This window comes from Lynx canadensis, chromosome D2 (assembly GCF_007474595.2).
Source record: "Lynx canadensis isolate LIC74 chromosome D2, mLynCan4.pri.v2, whole genome shotgun sequence".
NCBI classification, from domain to species: domain Eukaryota; kingdom Metazoa; phylum Chordata; class Mammalia; order Carnivora; family Felidae; genus Lynx; species Lynx canadensis.
In genome coordinates, this window is record NC_044313.2 from 7,554,708 (window position 1) to 7,573,747 (window position 19,040).

At 56.3% G+C, this 19,040-nt stretch overlaps 1 protein-coding gene across 1 annotated transcript in view; it reads right to left on the minus strand.

Annotated features, from left to right (window-relative positions):
• LOC115526843 (phospholysine phosphohistidine inorganic pyrophosphate phosphatase) overlaps positions 1-19,040 on the minus strand; it is a 118,637-nt gene that overhangs the window by 37,540 nt on the left and 62,057 nt on the right. The window lies entirely within an intron of this gene.

Here is a 19,040-nt window from a genome sequence, read left to right on the forward strand (position 1 = left end):
TACAGTTGAACTAGTCACCCACCAAAGAACATCTGGGTCGCTTCCAGTTTGAGGCTTGGGGAAAAATTGCTAGGACAGGTTTTGACGTGAATTATAAGTGTTCATTTCTCTGTAATAAATGCCCAAGAGTGCCACTGTTGGGTCCTAAGACAGTTGCGTGTTTAGATTTTTAAGAAACTGCCCAACTTTTCCGAGGGGCCATACCGTTTCACATTCCCACCAACGCCACAGTCTTCTAGATTCTCAGCATCCTCATCAGCATGTGTTGTTGGGACTATTTTTTATTTTAGGCATTCTGATAGTGATACCTCATTGTGGTCTGAATTTGCATCTCCCTACCACCTAACGATGCAGAACATCTTTTTACGTGCTGATCTCCATATCATCTCGGTGAAACGTCTGTTCGTTTTCTTCGGTCCATTTTTTCCCCCTTTGATTGCACAACCTCTATTTTTCTATCATCATGTTCCCACATTGTCTCCTCTGTCCTCAGTTCTGCTACCAAGCCCATCCACTGATTGCCTTATTTTGGCCATTGTATTTTTCAGTTCTACAATTGTCATTTGGTTCTTCTTGAAATCTTCCACTTCTTTGCTGAGACTTTCTACTTTACCGTCTGCTTCAAGCATTCTTGCAATTGCTTGTTGAAGCATTCTTGTAATAGCAGCTTTAAAATCCTGGTCCTAAATCTGTGTCACCTCAGTGCTGGAGTCTGTTGATTGTCCTGTCTCGTTCAAGTTGAGATTTTCTTGGTTCTTGGCACGACAAGTTATTTTGTATTGAAGCCTGAACATTTGAGGTACTATGGTATGAGACTCTGGGTCTTACTGAAACCTTCTCTGTTAGTGGGTTTTTGGACACATCTCTGGCAGGAGAAGGGGGTTAGGGCTACTTCACTACTGCCAGGTAGGATAAAAGGTCAGGCTCCCCACTGGTCCTCTGTTGACACTGAGGTGGGGGAGAGGCTCTAATGATGGTTGGTCAAGGGTGGGAGCAGAAATGCCTCATGATTGCTTCCCATATGGCCTCCACTGACACTGTGTGTGGGAGGAAGTGGGGGGTGAAGTGGCCTTATTACCACTGGATGAGGGCAGAGCACAGGATCTCCATGTGGCCTCCACGGCTACCCCAGTTGAGGGGCCCTCATTACCACCTGGCTCCTGGCTCCCTACTTGGCCTTCTCCGATACTGCCCCCTCCTAGTGGTGGGGGCTCATTATAGCCTCATGAGGGTCCAGGCTCCCCATTTGGCCCTTGCTGGCAAGGGCGGAGATGGACCACAGTTTTGCTGCGGTATCTGGCTGGCGTAGAGGGGTTACTGTCTACAGGTTTTCTGTCTTGCTAGGCTGCCTGTCTGTCCTTTGGTTAAACCTCTTTAGATTTTTGTTTTTAGGTTTAAACCTTTTAGATTTAGATTTTTGTGGGGCTTTTCTGTCTGTGCCCATTGGTGTTTCCAGTTTCTGGCCTCTCCAACCCCCAGTCTGGGTTCAATGATGCAAAAAGACAACCCAAGGAGCTCACCGCTGTCATTCCTCAGGTCCCAAGGCTGCTAGCCTGTGTGCCTTCTTCTCTCCACCTTCCAGAGTCTTCTTCTGTGTGTATGATGCCCAATGTCCAGGGGTTTTAGTTGTACTTAACTGGAAGAATAGGAAAGGTGCTTTTACCCCACCTTGCTGGAAACACAAATCTCTACAAACGCTCTTCCCGGTTGGGATTTTTCCTCTTGCAACCAGGGTGGATCTTGGGTAAAGCCATGGTGGGTTATCTGACAGAAGACCCCTCCAGCTCCCGAGGTTCCTCAGGAAGGAGCTGGGCTCCAGTCCCCGCCCCAGCCAGGCCAGGCTCCCTCTGGTGACAGCCCCTTCCTTGTCTCCGGGCTTGACGGTGAGAGCACCACACGTGCTCCGTGAGCGTAAAAACCAAACACCCACCAGAAGGTCCACTCTTAGTCTTGGCTACTTCTGCCTTTACTCTCCAGGGAGGAAAACGCGGAGCCATAGGGTTCCTCGTGCCAGGCCGACGAAAGGGATATTTTTAGATTTCCCTCTCCCACAGCTAAGCCTCAGCAATCTGGTCTTTTCCCTGCGGCCCGTATCGAAAACGCAGATGAATCCGTTTCAGAGCTGACAACTACATTCTGTAAAACTGTACATAAAACACAATCTCAATTGTGTTTAAAAAATACTAAAAAGGGAGGGGGGGAGGCGCTGGAAGGACACATTCCAAAGTGTGAATTCACGTCACTGGTGGATCACAAAAGGATTTCTTTGAGCGGCTTCTTTCAGACTGGTTACAATTTCCAAAGTTTCCATATGAACTTCTCATGTGTATAAAATTAAAACTCAAAATTTTAAACCAAAAACAATCCTCCCCCCTCCAAGATAAACAAACCAGAAACTCTCTGAAGCCACCACAGGCTGCTTGTCTCCTTGTGGACCCGAGTGTATTCCTCGACGCCACGAGCTGTGCTCAGGACAGGACCGGGATGGGGTCACGTGCAACGCAAACCGGCCCCAGGGCCTGGAGAGTGGACGTCGTGCCTCTCCCCTGGGCGCCTGAAGCTGCCCTCTTGCCCAGCCCCGAGGCCGACACCTCGGGTGGCACCGCCTCAGGGCGTCACTCTACAGATGTGACTGAAGATTCTCCCCGTGGAATGTACTCGGGGCTCCAGAGTCAGTGGCACGAGTCCTGTGCAGGAGCACTAAGGCCCGCGATTAGTGCCACCAAAGGATCAAAAGAGCAGTAAAACCCAGTCCTTCCAAGAATCAGTCCCCCCCGCCCGACCCCCCCCCCCACCCCCCAGCCCCAGACTCGCCAGAGGAAGCCCTCTAGGACAGAGACAAAAGAATGGCCCGTCATCCTGCGTGAGATAGCGCTAAGCAAGATGGCCTGGAGCCCGGGCAGACGAGGGCCCACACGGGACATCTTCTCCGCTAGACACATCCTCGGCCCCGCCGCCACACCCCCTCTGTGGCCTTGGTGGGTGGCCTCCGTTTCAGCAGGCAACTTGGGTTGTGGCCTCCCTGGAAGGCTGCGGGCCCTGGGGGAAGCCAGATGGCCCCCCGGCTGGAAGTCTGGGACCCACCGCCAGGCCAGGGCAGGAGAGCAAATACAGCTAAGAGCCAGCTGGTATACATCACGGGCAGGTGCCCTCAGACACACCCAGACTCCCCCAGCAGACCGTCAGTGCCGCCGGGGGGCCGAAGGGCAATAGGGAACCGGCACTCCCAGAATCCAGGGCAGAAGCAGCAAACCTTCTAAGAGTTGAAACCATCTTGAGATGGAACCATCGTGCAGGAAGCCACGCCCACCCCCAGAAATCCCCCGACGGCGTTCTCCACCGTCACTTCCCTCTTCGGATGCCTCCTTCTCTCTGCTATGGTAGCGTGTGGAACCGTGGCTCCCTGTCCCTCTGCTATCTGGAAACTTCCTCTCAAGCCCTCAACTTCCTCTCACAGAGGCAGAGCCACATGGGGACCCCTGTGCTCAGTAACAGCTGTGGAGAAACCACTGACGGCCAGTTGGGGGAGCAGGCCAGGCCACTGGCTGCGTCTTTATTTATAATTTCTTTTACTTCCAGTGTTAAGGCCCCGCAACTCCGACCAAAAAGGTCGAGAGAAAAATGAATGCCTTGACATTTTTTCCAAACATCCTCTCAAAGAGCTCTTGGCAAGGGAACTTGGTTTTGCTGAGAGCATGAGAATGTCTGCGGCCGCAGAGCCTTCCTTGGATGGGATCTATTTTTGTTTGGTGAGACAGCTGTGTTCTGCTAGGCTCAACACTTGGGACTATAAAGGAAAAACAAAACATGGAAATGGGGACAAAGAGCTGTGGCAGAATAAGAGTGGGTCTTGGGCCGTTCTGTTCCACGTCTGGTGGGCGGTGAGTGCCCCGGCTGCCGCTCCCGGCCCCGAAAGGGCGGGCCAGCACACCAGGTCAGCCCCTCTGCCTGAGCTTTCCCTGCAAGTCTCTCCAGGAGGTTCTGTGTCTGAACTGAACACGCACAAGCCACGCGCATCCACCCACGGGAGAGGCCGGGACTCCCTATAACCACAAGGAAGACCCAGAGCACGGCTTCCAGAGTCACACCGCCGGGGGCTGAGCCACGTTCGCCTCCCACCGTGGGTCCTGGCCACGCGACTGACACCTCCCGCTCCCTGCACCTCTCCCGGAAAGTGGGGTTACGATCGGGCCTGTGCCGAGCGATGCGTGTACGTGCATCGAGGCGCGTAGCACGGGCTGCATGCCAGTTTGTTGTGCGTGTGGGTAGATGGTAAGCTCCTTCGGGACAAAGGTGCCCAACGGCCACGAGAGGACATCCACTAGGGAGGAACGGGGAGTCCTTCCAGCCGCTGCTCCCTGACACGGGGCTCGGATTCCAGAAGTGTCATCGTGACCTCCTCCCCCTGCAAAGGCCACCAAGTGCACTGCCAGGGAGCCGCTGGGCCCATTCGCTGGTCCAGGTGGCCCGGCAGCTGCAGAGCGGCCCTCGAAGGGGCTGGTGCAGCTGTCCAGTCGCAGCAGAAGGCAGGGCTAAGTGGCTCCTTCTCTCTCACAGCCTTGTGCATCCCTGACTACCGCCCTGTGACCCTGAAGCACCAGGCACACAGAAAGGACACGGGAAGAAAAACAGGACAGTCTCCACCTGACCATTCTTAGAATCAGGACACACAGAAAGGAAGGGCTCGGGGCTGTAGCCCTTGCTCGCTTCCGTGTTTCCCCTCACCCACCCCTGCATGCACCCTAAACTCCCTAGACCCCCCGCGGCCCCCTCCATGTTCCGTCCACATGCTCCCCACTCAGCCCGAGACCGCTGTGTGGGGACCCCCCCCCCCCCGCCAGTCCACTCCTGTGCCCCTTGCCCACAGTGGCCAGCCTCACCTAATGTCACTGCAGGATGGGAAGGACACCTGGCCCCATCAATGGCCTTGCCAGGGGGGAGCCCACCGGCTTCAGCCCCACCCCCAAGACCAGCAGCCCTAGCTCCCTGCCAGGAAATAGATTTTCCAAATGGACAGTGATTTACTCGAGGACAGAAATCACTTTCTTACGTATCCTTGCTTCCCCAATTCCTGGGGACACGGGAGTTTGCGCACAAAGTAGACACAAGAAGCTACACGTCGACTCGCACCCCTAACACAAAGGGGGTGGTACGCACGCGTTCCGAGGGCGCATCAGTGCGCCTGTGGGGCTGAGCGCTACCGCTCGTTCAACAGGCATCTGCTGAGCACCAGGCCCTGATCCGCAGCTGCTGCTGCTGGTGCCTGCTTCCTTCCTTCATCAGCTCAAAACCAGGTGTGGGGTGCATTCCAGGCCCCCCTGGCCTGGACGCCACGGCTGCAAAAACGAAGAAGCCTGGGTCTGGGAGCCCAGCTGCTCCCGGGCCTGGCGCAGAGAGGGACCCGTCAAGAGAGCCCTAGCCAAGGAACGAACGAGGCTGGGATCCTTCCGCACACCGACCACCCGTCTCGCAGGCTGCAGAGTAATTTGCCAACATGTCTCGGTATCTTATTAGATTAGGGAACAAAACAGAAGCATCTTCTCTAGGGAATAAATGAGCCACAGACTCTGCACTCCATCTTTGATGAAATGCAGATTTCTCATGAAAAGAAAAGGCTTGGTTTTAAAAACATACAACAGAAATGAAAAAGGACAGGAATATGCAATGCACAGAAGGGGAAGAAAATCAGTGACCAAGGAAGATGAGAAAAAAACCTTTAGTCTCATTAGTAATCAGAGACGGTAACGTTTTTATTTTTATCAATGGAGACATTTTTAAGAAACTGGGGCGCCTGGATGGCTCAATCAGTTAAGCACCCGACTTGTAATTTCAACTCAGGTCATGATCTCATGGTTCGTGAGATTGAGCCCCACATCGGGCTCTGGGCTGACAGTGCAGAGCCTGCTTGGGATTCTCTTTATGCCTTTCTGTCCCTCCCTTGCTCTCTCTCTCTCTCTCTCTCTCAAAATAAATAAACAAACTTTAGGGGCGCCTGGGTGGCGCAGTCGGTTAAGCGTCCGACTTCAGCCAGGTCACGATCTCGCGGTCCGTGAGTTCGAGCCCCGCGTCAGGCTCTGGGCTGATGGCTCGGAGCCTGGAGCCTGTTTCCGGTTCTGTGTCTCCCTCTCTCTTTGCCCTTCCTCCGTTCATGCTCTGTCTCTCTCTGTCCCCAAAAAAATAAATAAACGTTGAAAAAAAAAATTTAATAAAAATAAATAAATAAATAAATAAATAAATAAATAAATAAACAAACAAACAAACTTTAAAAAATAAAAGGAAACCGATGATAACCACTCCCTGGTACGAGCTGGTGAGGACGTAAAGGTATGGAGCACATGCGGTCCACGCTGCAGATGGGGTTACAACAGCCACTGGGTGGGAGAATTCTCCAGAAGCACCAAAAACCTTAGAATTCTGCATATCTTTTGACCAGCAATTCCATGTGCGCCTAGAACAGGGGCTCAGGAATGCCCACGGTTTTACTATCAGCAAGAGAAAACATAACTCGCTACATTGAAATTTTGAGAAAATAAAGAGGCTAACAGCCACAAAAGAGTGATTCGCCTGCCTTGAGGCAACTAGAAAATGGGATAAAATACATGAAATGATAGTATGTGGGCTCTGGACGACAGGCAGGGCAGGACTGTGGTCCCAGACGAGGCCAGCCCCCCAGCGGCCCCATGCGGGGGGAAGGGGGCCCACCCACACTCTCCGCGGCCCTACACCTCGCCTCCCGGGCTGTGGGAGGGTCAGGTGACCTCAGGGGCCCCCATCTGGGGAGAAGGGGTGTCTGACACCCCCACCCACCACCCACCCAGCAGACTCTGTCTGAAGAGGGTGGCCTCCCCCAGCATTCTCTGGCCCTGCCGGGGGATGCTGGCCTTGTGGGAGTGGGGTGGGGGCCGCAGCCCGGCCCAGCCAGATCTTTCCTCTTCTCTACTATGGAGAGGGAGAAGAGGCCGCATAGACCATCCCTCGCTCAGCCCCACTGGCTGGCACAGGAGAGAGTGGGCCCTTGGGAGGGAGAGAGCACAGTGGCGGTAAGAGTGGCGGGGTTCTGGGGCGCCTGGGTGGCTCAGTCAGTTAAGCGTGCGACTCGATTTCGGCTCAGGTCGCGATCTCCCGGGGCATGAGTTCGAGCCCTGCGTCGGGCTTCACACGGACTGTGCACACCTGCTTGAGATTCTCAGTCTCTCCTCCTCTCTCTGCCCCTCCCCTGCTCATGTGCTCTCGCTCTCACTCTCTCTCTCCCTCTCAAAATAAACAAACTAAAAACAAACAAGAATGGCAGGATTCAAATCCTGGCCCAGCACTCCCCTGCTGGACGAATTCTAACCAATGACTCAACCCCTCTGGGTCCGGCTTCCTCATCCGTGGAAGGCGACTAGAATGCCGGCTGTGTCGAGCTGAGGTCCGGAGTCAGGGAATGAGTCTGTGCAATGCTCACCCAGAGTCTGGCACGCAGTGGGGACTCAGTAAGCGAGAGCTGTTCTTATGACGTGTCATCTTCTCCCCTCGTGTGTGTGCCAGCCCTGACCAGCCATGTGGTCCCCACGGAGATATACCCTGTACCTGTTTGCCTCATTCCTCCACTGACGAACCTGGTCCTGTCCGGGAATTTCTGTCAGAGTTGCAGAATCTCTGGGGTCCAGAGACGGGAAGGTGCGCAGAAATGAACAAGGGAGAAGAGCCAGCGCTGGGACCCCTGTATGCACCAGACCCAGAGTCGGCGTGGTGGGGACAGCCGAGACGCTGGCCCCACCTGGCCCTGCCCCCACTGGGCCTGGCTCATCCGGCCCCTCCCCCACCTGGCCCTGCCTCCATCTAGCCCTGCTCTCTCGCGCCCTGCGCCATCCACCCTGTGTCCTCCAGAGCCCCTGTCAGCGACAGTGACAGCAGCAGCAGCATTAGCTGAGCACGTGCTGTGGACCGGGTGCTATGTCAAGTCCTCCAAGCACATGATTTTACTCATCATATGCCCGTTCCATAAGCCGGTCTTCAAGTGGTTCGGTAACTTCTACCTGCCGAAATCGTACCAGCTCAAGTGGTGGAGACAGCTCAGGCCAGCAAGGGCCCTGCCACACGCCCTCCCGACACAGGCTCCAGGGCTCCTGCTGTCTGCACCCGAATCCCTCCCAAAGGCACCCCGTGGTAGCTGTCTGAAGGAGCACCTGCTTCCCAGGGGACAGGGCTACAAGGACAAAAGGAGGTCCCTGTCCCTCCCAGAGTGCCGCTGCTTTCCTGGGCAGGAAGAGGACAGATTCCAGACAGATTAGCCTGTGGCAATCCCCCCGTGGACACTGCCTGCTGAGGCGGCCGCTTATCTCGGGCTCCGGATGGGGTGGGGGGGCTGGCGGGCCGGCCTCCGTGCAGCTCACGAAGCTGGTGTTACCAGGAACCAGGCAACACAGAGGAACAGGGGCAATCCTGACCTGAGCATGCAGCTGTCAGACTTTTCCCGAGGTTGGGAAGGGGTAGAGAGAGGACAGGGGTGAGGTCTGGAACGTTCTGTATTAGTCCTTTACCTGGACACACAGATTTGGAGACGGTATAAAAGCCACAGACAACCAAGGGCATCTAGATGTCCCGGCTGGTTTCCCTCAGCATCAGCCCTGGACACGGCCTCTGGGCACTGGCTGTGCTCCTCTGGTCTCTCCTGCCACCTGCAGTCCTCCACACCCAGGAGGCCCAACTCCCCAAGGCTGGATGGACCCGGGAGGGCCCACGGGGAAAGAGCGGGCAGTCCCACACCACTTTCTCCCCGAGGGCAGTGAGAAGGGCACAGGGATAGGCTGGCTGCAGGTGCAGGGGGTGGGGCAGGAGGATAGGCCCCCAAAACTTCCGAGGCTGGGGTAGGAGACTCCATATCCCCCCGAGTTTGGTTTTTAGTTCAACAAGCGGATTTCTCTTTCTCTTTCTCCAAGATCTGCTTTGCCAGGTGGAGTCCACTGAGCCAGAACCCAAGCTGAGCACCGGGGACGGCCGAGTCACAAGATTCTGGCTCCCCTGGTGTGGCGGTCATCAGTCGGGTGCCTGCCTCAGAGCCCCAGGGTGGTAAGTGCGGGTGCCGACCCCACCCCCTGGGCGGTAGGGGGCGAGCGCTCGGTCCAGCGACCCAAGGTGCAGAATCCAAGAGCTTTAGGCGGCCACGGAGCATTGAGCCAGCCCTCATTATCAGCTCGGAGGGCCAGCTTAAAGGATAGCCCGGTAATTGCAAGGTTTTTTGTAAATGTTAATTACGGTTGCCTTAATTAGCCCAGAACCCATTGATCTATGGATTATATTAGGTTTATAAGTGTAATTACCTTAACAGGCATATGGATTACAATTATGTTCCAATTAAACCCCAAGTGTATAGTGTATGAATCAGCAAGGGGGTCCTCCTAATTCTTCAGGGATGGGCGGTTAAAATGCTGGGGCTTTAAGGGCCTTACGCTAGGGCTGGTCCTTCACAGGCTCAGGGGCATTTGGGGGTTTGGAGCAAGGGGGAGAGGAGGTGCTCGCATGATCTCTGGCGTTTTCCAAAGGATGGTGGCCACACGTCCAGTCTGTGTAGGCCTGATTTAGAAACGATCGCCTCGGCGGTGAGGCAGGGACAGCAGGGCCCCAGGATTAAGAGCTGTGCCCAGCCCGGCCACTGGAGCCCCCCTTTCTTCCCTCAAGATCTGGACACTCATCAGCCCGTTAATTATGACGCTCAGCCCCCTCCAGGCAGAGATGGTTTTCTCTCCTTATCTCTGGAGAGGGCTGATGAATATTATTAACCTACTTTCCGGGATGGGGAGTAGGGAGGCCACAGGGCCAGGTGGGCACAGAGGGCAGGGCCCCCTCTTCTGATAGGGCGATGAGTGCCCGGAACCCCCACCCGACAGCCTGGAAAATGGATGGTGGTAAGGCGGACAGCAAGGAAAGGTTCCAGAGGACAACCCGGCAGAGCAGGGAGACAGAACAGGAAGTGCCTGCAGTAGGGGACGGGGGTGAGGTATGAAGCGTCCTGGGGTCTCAGGATGCTGGACCTGCTTTCGGGGTCCCTCCTACAACCTGCAAGACCGCAGAGCAGGCGGCCGGGGCACGGCGCCCTCTGGATGTCCCAGCACAAGCCCCGGCTCCAAGGGGAGATTGGCAGCTCGGCAGGCGGCCAGAGGTGGGAGCCCGGGGCTGGGCCACACTGCTCCTTAAGGAGGCCCGCCAGGGGACCCCACTGGGTCCCTCACATCTGTGGACTTTCTTCCCGCAGAGGCCAGGCCAGCCAGGCAGGAACCACCAGCATCAGAACCTCAGAAGGCTGGGGGGTCACTTCTCCACCCTGGCGGCCACCCCCACCCACTTTGGCTCTTGCGGATCTGAATCTCCTACTCAGGACCGTATCCCATCAGCTGGCCCTCACCTCCCTGAGATTGTGGAGGGGAGAGTCCCCTCCAGAACATGCAACATGAGAGAACAGCCCATGGGGCGGCAGGGGCGGGGACAGGCTTCCATGAGGGCACTGGGATGTGGATGTCTGTCAATGGCCGAGTATGACTAAAAAAAGGGCTCAGAAAGGTAGGAGTCCAGAGCCCAAGGGGTGGTAGGCAGGCTTGGAATCTGGGCGGAGTTGGGGCAGTGGGAAGGCAGGTGAGCAGGGCTCCACACCTCCGGGGACAGGCCAGCTGGTCCTCGGTGCGACCTGCCTTCCCCCCTGCTTGGTCTCTGAGGCAGGTGGTTCATGAGGTGGGGAGGGGGGTGTGCTGTTGCCTCAGGAGCCCCAGGGGGTGGATGGGAGCCGATGCTGGTGGGCGTGATAATGAAAACCAGCACCCTGGGAGACGGTGGTTCCTGTGGGCCCATTTTACAGATGGGTTAAGTACCAGTGGAGGCACAACAAGCAAGAGGACACAGAGAACCGAAGATTACAAGGTTATGCAGTGGTGGACGAGGATCTACACTGAGGCTATTGGGCTCCAGAGCTCGGCTCTAGATCCCACATAGACCAAGCTCCTCTGTGGGGCACTGAGCTGGTCCCTTGCTGCTGAGGAAGGACGTCACCCCGGGGCACAGAGGTGATGGTGGGGCTGTGAGCACACGACCCGGCTGTCTCAGACCTGTGCTGGCTGGGCCCCCCTTGCCGCCCCGGCTTCCCTTTCCCCCGCAGCTGGCATTCCAGAGCCCCTTTTCCAGAGCCTCGGTCTGGAGGGGGAAGCAGGTCTGTCTTCTCCACAGTCAGTCAGTGTGGGGAGAAGTCACGCGCACACACCCCCGGTGCAGGAAGGAAGGGCCCTGGGCACATCAACATGCTGGGGCTGGGCCTTTACGCGGCGGCCTCCGCGTACTACAGCCGAACCACCCCTATGAACAGACCGCACCATGCTCTCCCTGCACCTGCACACGACGCCGGAAGTCTTGTGAACACACAAAAGCAGAGGCACCGTCGGAACGCGAGCACTACCAGGAGACAGAGTGGGGGTGGGTCCTCTCTCCTCTCAGCACACGAAGGGCGGGAGACAGGGGTCAGGGCTCAAACAGACGAGACCAGGGTCATCCACGAGTCCCCTGCCCCACAGATGCCTGAGGCTGAGCCCACAAGGCACAGATCGGGAAAGACGGTAAGAGACAATGGCAGTGACTGTGGACCAGGCTCCCTTGACCAGGAATGAGCTCCCCGGGACCAGAGGTGTTTAAGCCCCACTTGCAGGCATGAAGAAGAAGAGAGGAGTCCATCCAACCCCCCAGGCCCATGAGGGGCTGGGAGATGGGGTCATCTGCCTTGCACGCCGAGGTCAGGACATCTGTACCACCCACTCCCTCGCGGCCAGCAATTACCATGCCAGACGCTTCACATGCACGCAACCTGATTGGATTTAATCCTCATAACGGCCCGCAAAGAGGCCTTACCATCCCCACTCACGCACGAGAAAAGCAAGCCTCAGAGAGTTTGTCACTTGCCCCAAAGTGCCCCATCAGGCAGTGACCGGGCGGGGATTCAAACCCGAGCCTCTGACTCTGGACACCGGGCCCTGTGATGCAGCCAGAGGCTGGCCCCGCTTGGGAGACCATTCCGTGAAGGAAAGGCCCATTCTTGCAACTCACAGCACTGGGTGTGGCAGGAAGCCTTATCCCATGCCCCAATTAAGGGCAAAGGCTACCAAATGGTTTCTTCTATGAGTTTCCAAGGTCTTACACATAAGCCTAAGACTGAAAAAAAAAAAAGAGAAGAGAAGAAAAGAGAAGGAAAGGAAAGAAAGGAGAAGAGAAGAAAAAAGAAAAAAGAAAAAAAAAGAAAAGAAAAAAAAGAAAAGCCGGTTTTCAGAAGGAAGGCTCAGAAACAGTCCCCCTTCTTTCCCTGACGGTTCTGAACGGAGCAGATAAGATTCACTCTTCAGATTCACTTTCTTGTCCATGATACATTGCTGGAAATTGTTTTGTGGGAAAAAGCTAATTAGACTAGATTTTTTTTTTATGTTTACTTATTTTTGAGAGAGAGAGACAGAGCATAAGCGGGGGAGGGCAGAGAGAGGGAGACACTGAAGCAGCCTCCAGGCTCCGAGCTGTCAGCACAGAGCCCGACACAGGGCTCGAACTCACACACCGTGAGACACGACCTGAGCCGAGCTCGGACGCTTAACCGACTGAGCCACCCAGGCGCCCCTAGATTTTTATATTAGACTTAGTTTCCATTCAGGCCTAAATACAACAATCACCAATACTATGTACAAGTTAAAAGAGGCCATGTGCTTAAAAATGCATATATTTATTCTAAACTGTCCCCCTTCTCCTGTTCTTTCCAGGTCGGGCAGCTTGGCCCGTGAGAAGGCCCCCGCGGAAGAGCCGGCCCCTCTGAGGCTCTGGCTGCGGGGCTGCGGGACAAGCTGTGTGGCTGATCTCAACCCCGGCCTGTCGCTCGGAGCTCAAGGCTCGGAGGCCCAACCATGGCTGGGGGCGCTCCACTTGGGCACCAAGGCAGGACGACCCACGGCCCCCAGCCCGGCTCCCACCCCCAACACTCCACCAGCTGCTCGGGCCCCAGACCTGCGGTCTCCCCGAGTCCCCTTCCCTGCCCTCCCCAGCCTGCCGGTGTCTGGCTCTGGACAGGTTCCAGACTCAACGATGAGATGCCCGTAAGTACTTGTCTCGGTCAGTACTAGACAGACAGGCTGATGCTAATTGTGACAAAGCACCACAAACGGGGGGGGGGGGGGGGGGGGCGTGTTAAAACAAAAGGAATTCATTCCCTCCCACATCTGGAGGCCAGGAGTCTCCAAGGTGCTCCAAGCCCACACTCCCTCCACAGCTCCTGGGGAGGGTCCTTCCTTGTCTCTTCCAGCTTCTGGCGGCCCCAGGCCCTCCTTGCTCCTTGGCTTGTGGGCGCATCGCTCCGCCTCTGCCTCTGTCGACACGCGGGGGACTTCTCGCCATGTCTGTCTCTTCTCTTCTTATTTTGCATTAAGGACCCCCCTGACTCCAGTATGGCCTCAACTTAACTAATTAAATTTGCAAAGACTCTTTCCAAATAAGGCCGTGTTCACAGCGCTGCAAGCACCCTCACCAGCCTGGGTGGCCCTGCTCTGGAAAACTGTTTCTTCAGGAGGGAGACTATCAGCCCAGACCTTCCCCTCTGAGGCGATGCTGCGTCACCACGCACGGAGCCAGGGCAGGGGCCTCAGGGCCAAGGGCGGCTTTTCGTGCACTCAGGACGGGCCCCGGGGAGACCCAGAATGGAAACCTCCCCCAAGACACGGTGGGACGGAGGCTCACCCTTCGGCACGCTCAAACTTCCACCCAGCAGCCACCGGGAAGGGCGAGCTGCAGACTTTCCAGAACGTCTCCTTCCTCCACAAAGACTTACATCCATAGAAATGATAAAATCACTAAGAGAATCTAAAGTCCAAACCATTGAAGTGCGAAATTGGAAACAGTTATTTTTTAACTTTTTTTTTAAACTTCATTTTAGTTATTTTAAGAGAGAGAGGGAGACAGAGCATGGGAGGGGCAGAGAGAGAGAGGGAGAGAGAGAATCCCAAGCAGGTTCCGCACTGTCAGCACAGAGCCCGACGCGGGACTTGATCTCAGGAACCCTGAGATCGTGACCTGAGCTGAAATCAAGAGTCAGTCACTTAACCAACTGAGCCACCCAGGTGCACCAGAAACAGTTTTAAAACAGAAAAAAAGGCTTAAGAAAGCATATTTTTTCATCTGTAATGTTGAAGAGAAAGGAAATAACCTGAGTCTCTGTTACCGGGGGATGGGAGGAGTGAGCTAGACCGTCCCCGCCGCGGAGGCACACATGGCTCCTGAAGAGCATGAGTTAGCCCCTCTACCATGGCCTTGGGGGGTGTCTGGGATGGGAAGGGAGAAAAGCAAGAAAACAATATGATTCCATTCTTTAAAGGATGTGTGTGGGCCGGGGGGGGGGGTGGGTGGGGTTGGTTTACACGATGGAGCAGAGAGAGGCTAAGCAGGTTGTTAACAGAGATTATTCTGGGATGGAGGTAGGGGTAGGAGAGATGAGAGGGAACAGGTGTAGAAAATTTAAAGACCACAGTAAATACAACAATACGCGTGCTATAACGTCAAGTACAGTAAGTACAAACGTAGAACACAAAACTCTAACAACAGTATTATCTACACGCTGATACAAACAAGGCGTAAATACGCAGAGGGACAAGGAAGGAGAATGGGATGTGACAAAGGGAGGGGTGTCTGGGGAAGCTGGCGGGCAGAGGGACACATAAGACCTGCACTTGCCACAGGCCACATGAAACCACATTATTTCTTGTTCAAGGTAGGGAGCGGGATGATCGAGCGTGGGTTCTAGGTCCTTCTGCCTCCCAGGGAAGACGGACTGGAGGTGGAGGTGGCGGTGGCAGGTGGGCAGATGGAGACACAGGACCAGCCAGTAGCCACTGCCCATGGTGGTGTGACCGAGCTCCGGCCACGGGTGGGGGTGACTCAGTGACTGAGGAGGGTGACCGAAGGCCACGGTCCAGGTGAGCAGAGGGGACCGTGTGCTCAGGGACAGGCACGTCTAGTGTGGGGAGCCCTGGGTGGAAAGATCAGGGAGGTGGAATCCCGGGCTGGGGCACAGGAGCCTGGGGGTGGCCTCGGGGTCTGGAGGAGACACAGACATCTTGCCAACGTGGGCGCCCGCAGGGCCCCAACTGGGCAAGGGCCCTTGTGTGCTGCAACACTCCTGCACCCGGTTTATTCCCAGCACCGCACAGCTCGGCTCTCAGAGGGCGTGGCTCTGAATCCTGCCCTGCCCACTTCGCTCTGGGACCCTGGGCAGCACCCCTCCCCGCGCAGAGCCGTGGTCGGTCTCCTGAACGCTCAAGCGAGGGCTCTTTCTAATGACCAGAGGACAGCAGAGGCAATGTCTGTAGCCCACGTGCCTGGCCCGCTGAGGGTTCAGGAAACGGAGCAGTGACTCCCATCGTCGTCACCAGCACCACCACATGCCCGGCTGCCGCGGCTGCTACATAACTGGGGACCAGGACCTCGCCCACCCGGTGCCCCATCCCTTGTCTGTAAGATGGGGGCGAAAGCCTCCCCTGGTTATGAGTCTTAAACGAGGGAATTCAGGAACAAGTCCACAGAAAGCAGCACCTGCAGAAGTGTTCCCTCCCTGCCAGCCACTGTCACCACTGTCAACATCCACGCCATGGCAAAGGCCCACAGCCGTGGAAGAACAGGCCATCTTCTGACCATGAGGTGACAATGTGTCCACATCAAAAGCCATTTCTAAATGGAGGTGAAATTCACATCACATACAATTCACTATTTGCAAGTGTCACTTCAGGAGCGTTTGGTGTGTTCACAACATCAGGCACCCCCCCCCCCACGATCTACTTCCGGAACATTCCATCACCCCAAAGGAAAACCTGTACCTATTTTTTTATTGTTTATTTATTTTTGAGAGAGTGAGTGAGTGAGCGAGCACAAGCAGGGAAGGGGCAGAGAGAGAGAGGGGGAGACACAGAATCCGAAGCAGGCTCCAGGCCCCGAGCGGTCAGCACAGAGCCCGATGCAAGGCTCAAGCCCACAAACGGTGAGATCATGGCCTGAGCCGAAGTCCGACGCTTAACCGACTGAGCCACCCGGGCACACCTGCTAAACAGTGACTCACCAATCCTGGCTCCCCTGCAGCCCCTGGCAATCACTAATCCACCTTCTATCTCCACAGCTTTGTCTATTTTGGACGTTTCTATAAATGGAACCACGCAATATGTGGCTTTCTGCGTCTGGCTTCATGCACCTGTACCATGTCCGCAAGGACCAACGCGGTGCAGCCTGACAGGGCCTCATCCTCTTTTATGGCTGAATAACATTCCATCGTACGGGTACGCCACGTTTTGTCTCCCATTCATCAGCTGATGGGCATCTGGGCTGTTTCCGCTCTGATATCACGAATAACGCTGCTCTGAATATTCGCGTACATGTTTTTGGTGAAACACATGTTTCCGATTCTTTCAAACCTCATTGTGTATTCATTAAACCTAATGTATTTTTTTTTTTCTTAAAATGCCCCTTTTGCCCAACTTGTCTCAACTTCAAGCCTCAAAAAACCTGGATTCACTCTGATATGGAGGCTAGTGGACCAGAAAGACAAAGACGGCCCGGTAAACGGCAATGCCGACCCTGAGCCCGACTGTGTTCTTAGGTAAATAACTACCCTGAGGGTTGGGGCCACTGCTGGTCAGGTGTCCTGTCAGCCGCAGCCAGAGGCGTCCCGATGGGAGCACAGGGTTATGACAGGGACCCAGGCCAGCAGCAGCAAGGAGTGCGTGTGGTGACTGACCTGAAACATTCAGGCAGGAGAACGGGAAGGCTCGGCAGCTGCAGGACACGACCGAGGAGGAATTTCGGATGGCTCCGGACTCCTCTGGGCAACTTCTCAGGCCCAAGTACGACCAAATGATTCAGCGTCTGATACTTGAGCTAAGAATACGAGCAAATACTTGGCAGGGGCCTCCCAGTGCCTGGCAGGGGCCTCGCACAGAACGCACCTCTGATAAATAAACTTGAGTGGCTGGGACCGCCATGGAAAGGCGGGACTGTGTGCAGCACCCGGCCGGCTCCAGGCGCAGCGGGCGCTAAGTGACCCTGTCCCTTAGCGGCCATCCGAGGTCAGGAGAGGCTGGCAGTCCCGTGGCGCGTCCCTTCCAACGCACTCTGCTCCTGAGAGGTGCCCCCTGCGGACGCTGCGCCCGCACGGAGTCCTACGCGTCCTAGACCTTCCCACCAGCTTGGCGGGCGGAGGGAGGACAGCCGGCCAGAGACACCCCGATTCCAAGCACACCCCTGACACACGCCTCCTCAGTGCCCCACGTCCTGCCTCCTCGTCCATCAGAGCTGTGACGACCACTGTCCATCGCTGGGCTTCCTGAGCCCCTGACGTCAGCAGAAGAGGCTGCATTTTCTCCCCGACGGAACTTCTCAAGATGACGACGTCAGCCTTCACGGTAAGACCCCAGTTCCACCTGGGGATTTGTATTAATGTTCAGGAACACGTTTTTAACACGTCTCCTGTGCTTTCCGATGTTCTCACGTTCTTGAAAACCAGTACAAGGCCTCCGGAGGAGCACAGCCGGGGGCGGATGTGGGGCTGCGAGATGGCCCCGAACAGGTGAACCGGCATAACGGCTTGTTTGGAGGCAGCAGTGATCACCTGTGGAGCTTCAGGGCTGGGGACGGGGGGGGGGCAGGCGCGATTCTAACTACGGGACACGCATGATCATATACCCCTCGTCCGGATGAGGATGTGGAGACACGCCTGCTCGGTCGCCTGCCCCAAGGGAGCCATCTCCCATCCCCCAGAACTTCCTGGGGCACAGAAGCCCCTCTTCCTCCAAAGGGCTGGGGGCCAGGCAGGGGCTGTGGGCCTCTTCCTGTCCTGTGTGTCGGGGGGACTACGGAGGGGCCGCCTCTGGAGAAGCTCCGTCTTTGACTTGGCTCTAGGCACCGACATCCGTGGGGCGGGGGAAGACGGGATGAGGCCGGGGAGCCACAGTCCCCCGGGGAGCCGGTCCCAATGTGTGGCACATGCTGCACACGGATCGCACCTCCATGGGTGCCAGCAACCCAGGGGACCCAACTCCATGGGTGGGTCAAATGTAGTCGGCCACCAAGTGCTGGTGTCTGTGCCGAGACGGCCACACCCTGACCAAAGGCTTGCTGGGCACCAGATGCGTTTACTTGTGAGGTCCTGTGAGGACGGCATCCTTCTCCCCCCACTTCAGAGATGACAACACTGAGGCCCGACCCAGGCAGCCACAGCGCTGAAGCTTGTGCTCACAGCCCTGACCGCATCCTTCCCCTCACCCCGCACAACCTCGAGGTGGTGAGATATAAAAACACAAGCTGGGTCTCCTGCAGGCAGGGGCTGACAGCCCAGAGGTGAAATCAGGGCCCGTGAAATCAAGGCAGCCGTGTCGGCTTGAGCAGACCGGCCTGCCCGTGGTTAGCATCCCAAAGGGGTTCTGGGAGGTGGCTGGGCCCACCCAGCTCCCCAGACTCTGATGGTGGAATGAGGAGGGGGCTCCCCTTGCAAACAAAGATCAGTGGCCCCTGCAGGGTGTGAATCTGACTCGATTCAGGGTCATTTCTTGGATGTGTCCCGGCCTCTGCCAAGGTCAGGGCCCGTCCAGGGCACACGGAGAACCCGAGGACAGCTCCTCACACATCCCCTTACCCTCAATGTCCCCCTCACACCTTCTCTGCACACAACCCCCTGAAGCCCAGCCCTGGCCCCTGGGGGTGAGGGCTGTGCCCCGTCTCCAGCTCGGCCCTCGGGCCTGCCTTCGTGCGTGCTCACCCACGTTTGGGCACCCAAGGCCTTATGGTGGGGCACTGACCTCCATTCTCAAGCGCTCGCTGTGAGTCATCCCATCTAGCTGGGAGGTGGGCAGAGCTGGAAGGGACCTCAAGAGACTCTCTATCCAACTCCCACCTCTTCTGGAGGCTCCGCAAGGGGCGGGTCCCGGCCAAGTCACAGCGGCCCCCTGTCCCGCACCACCCCCTGTCCTGCATCTGCCTTAACCCTTAAGTCTCATGGTGGAAGAAAACAG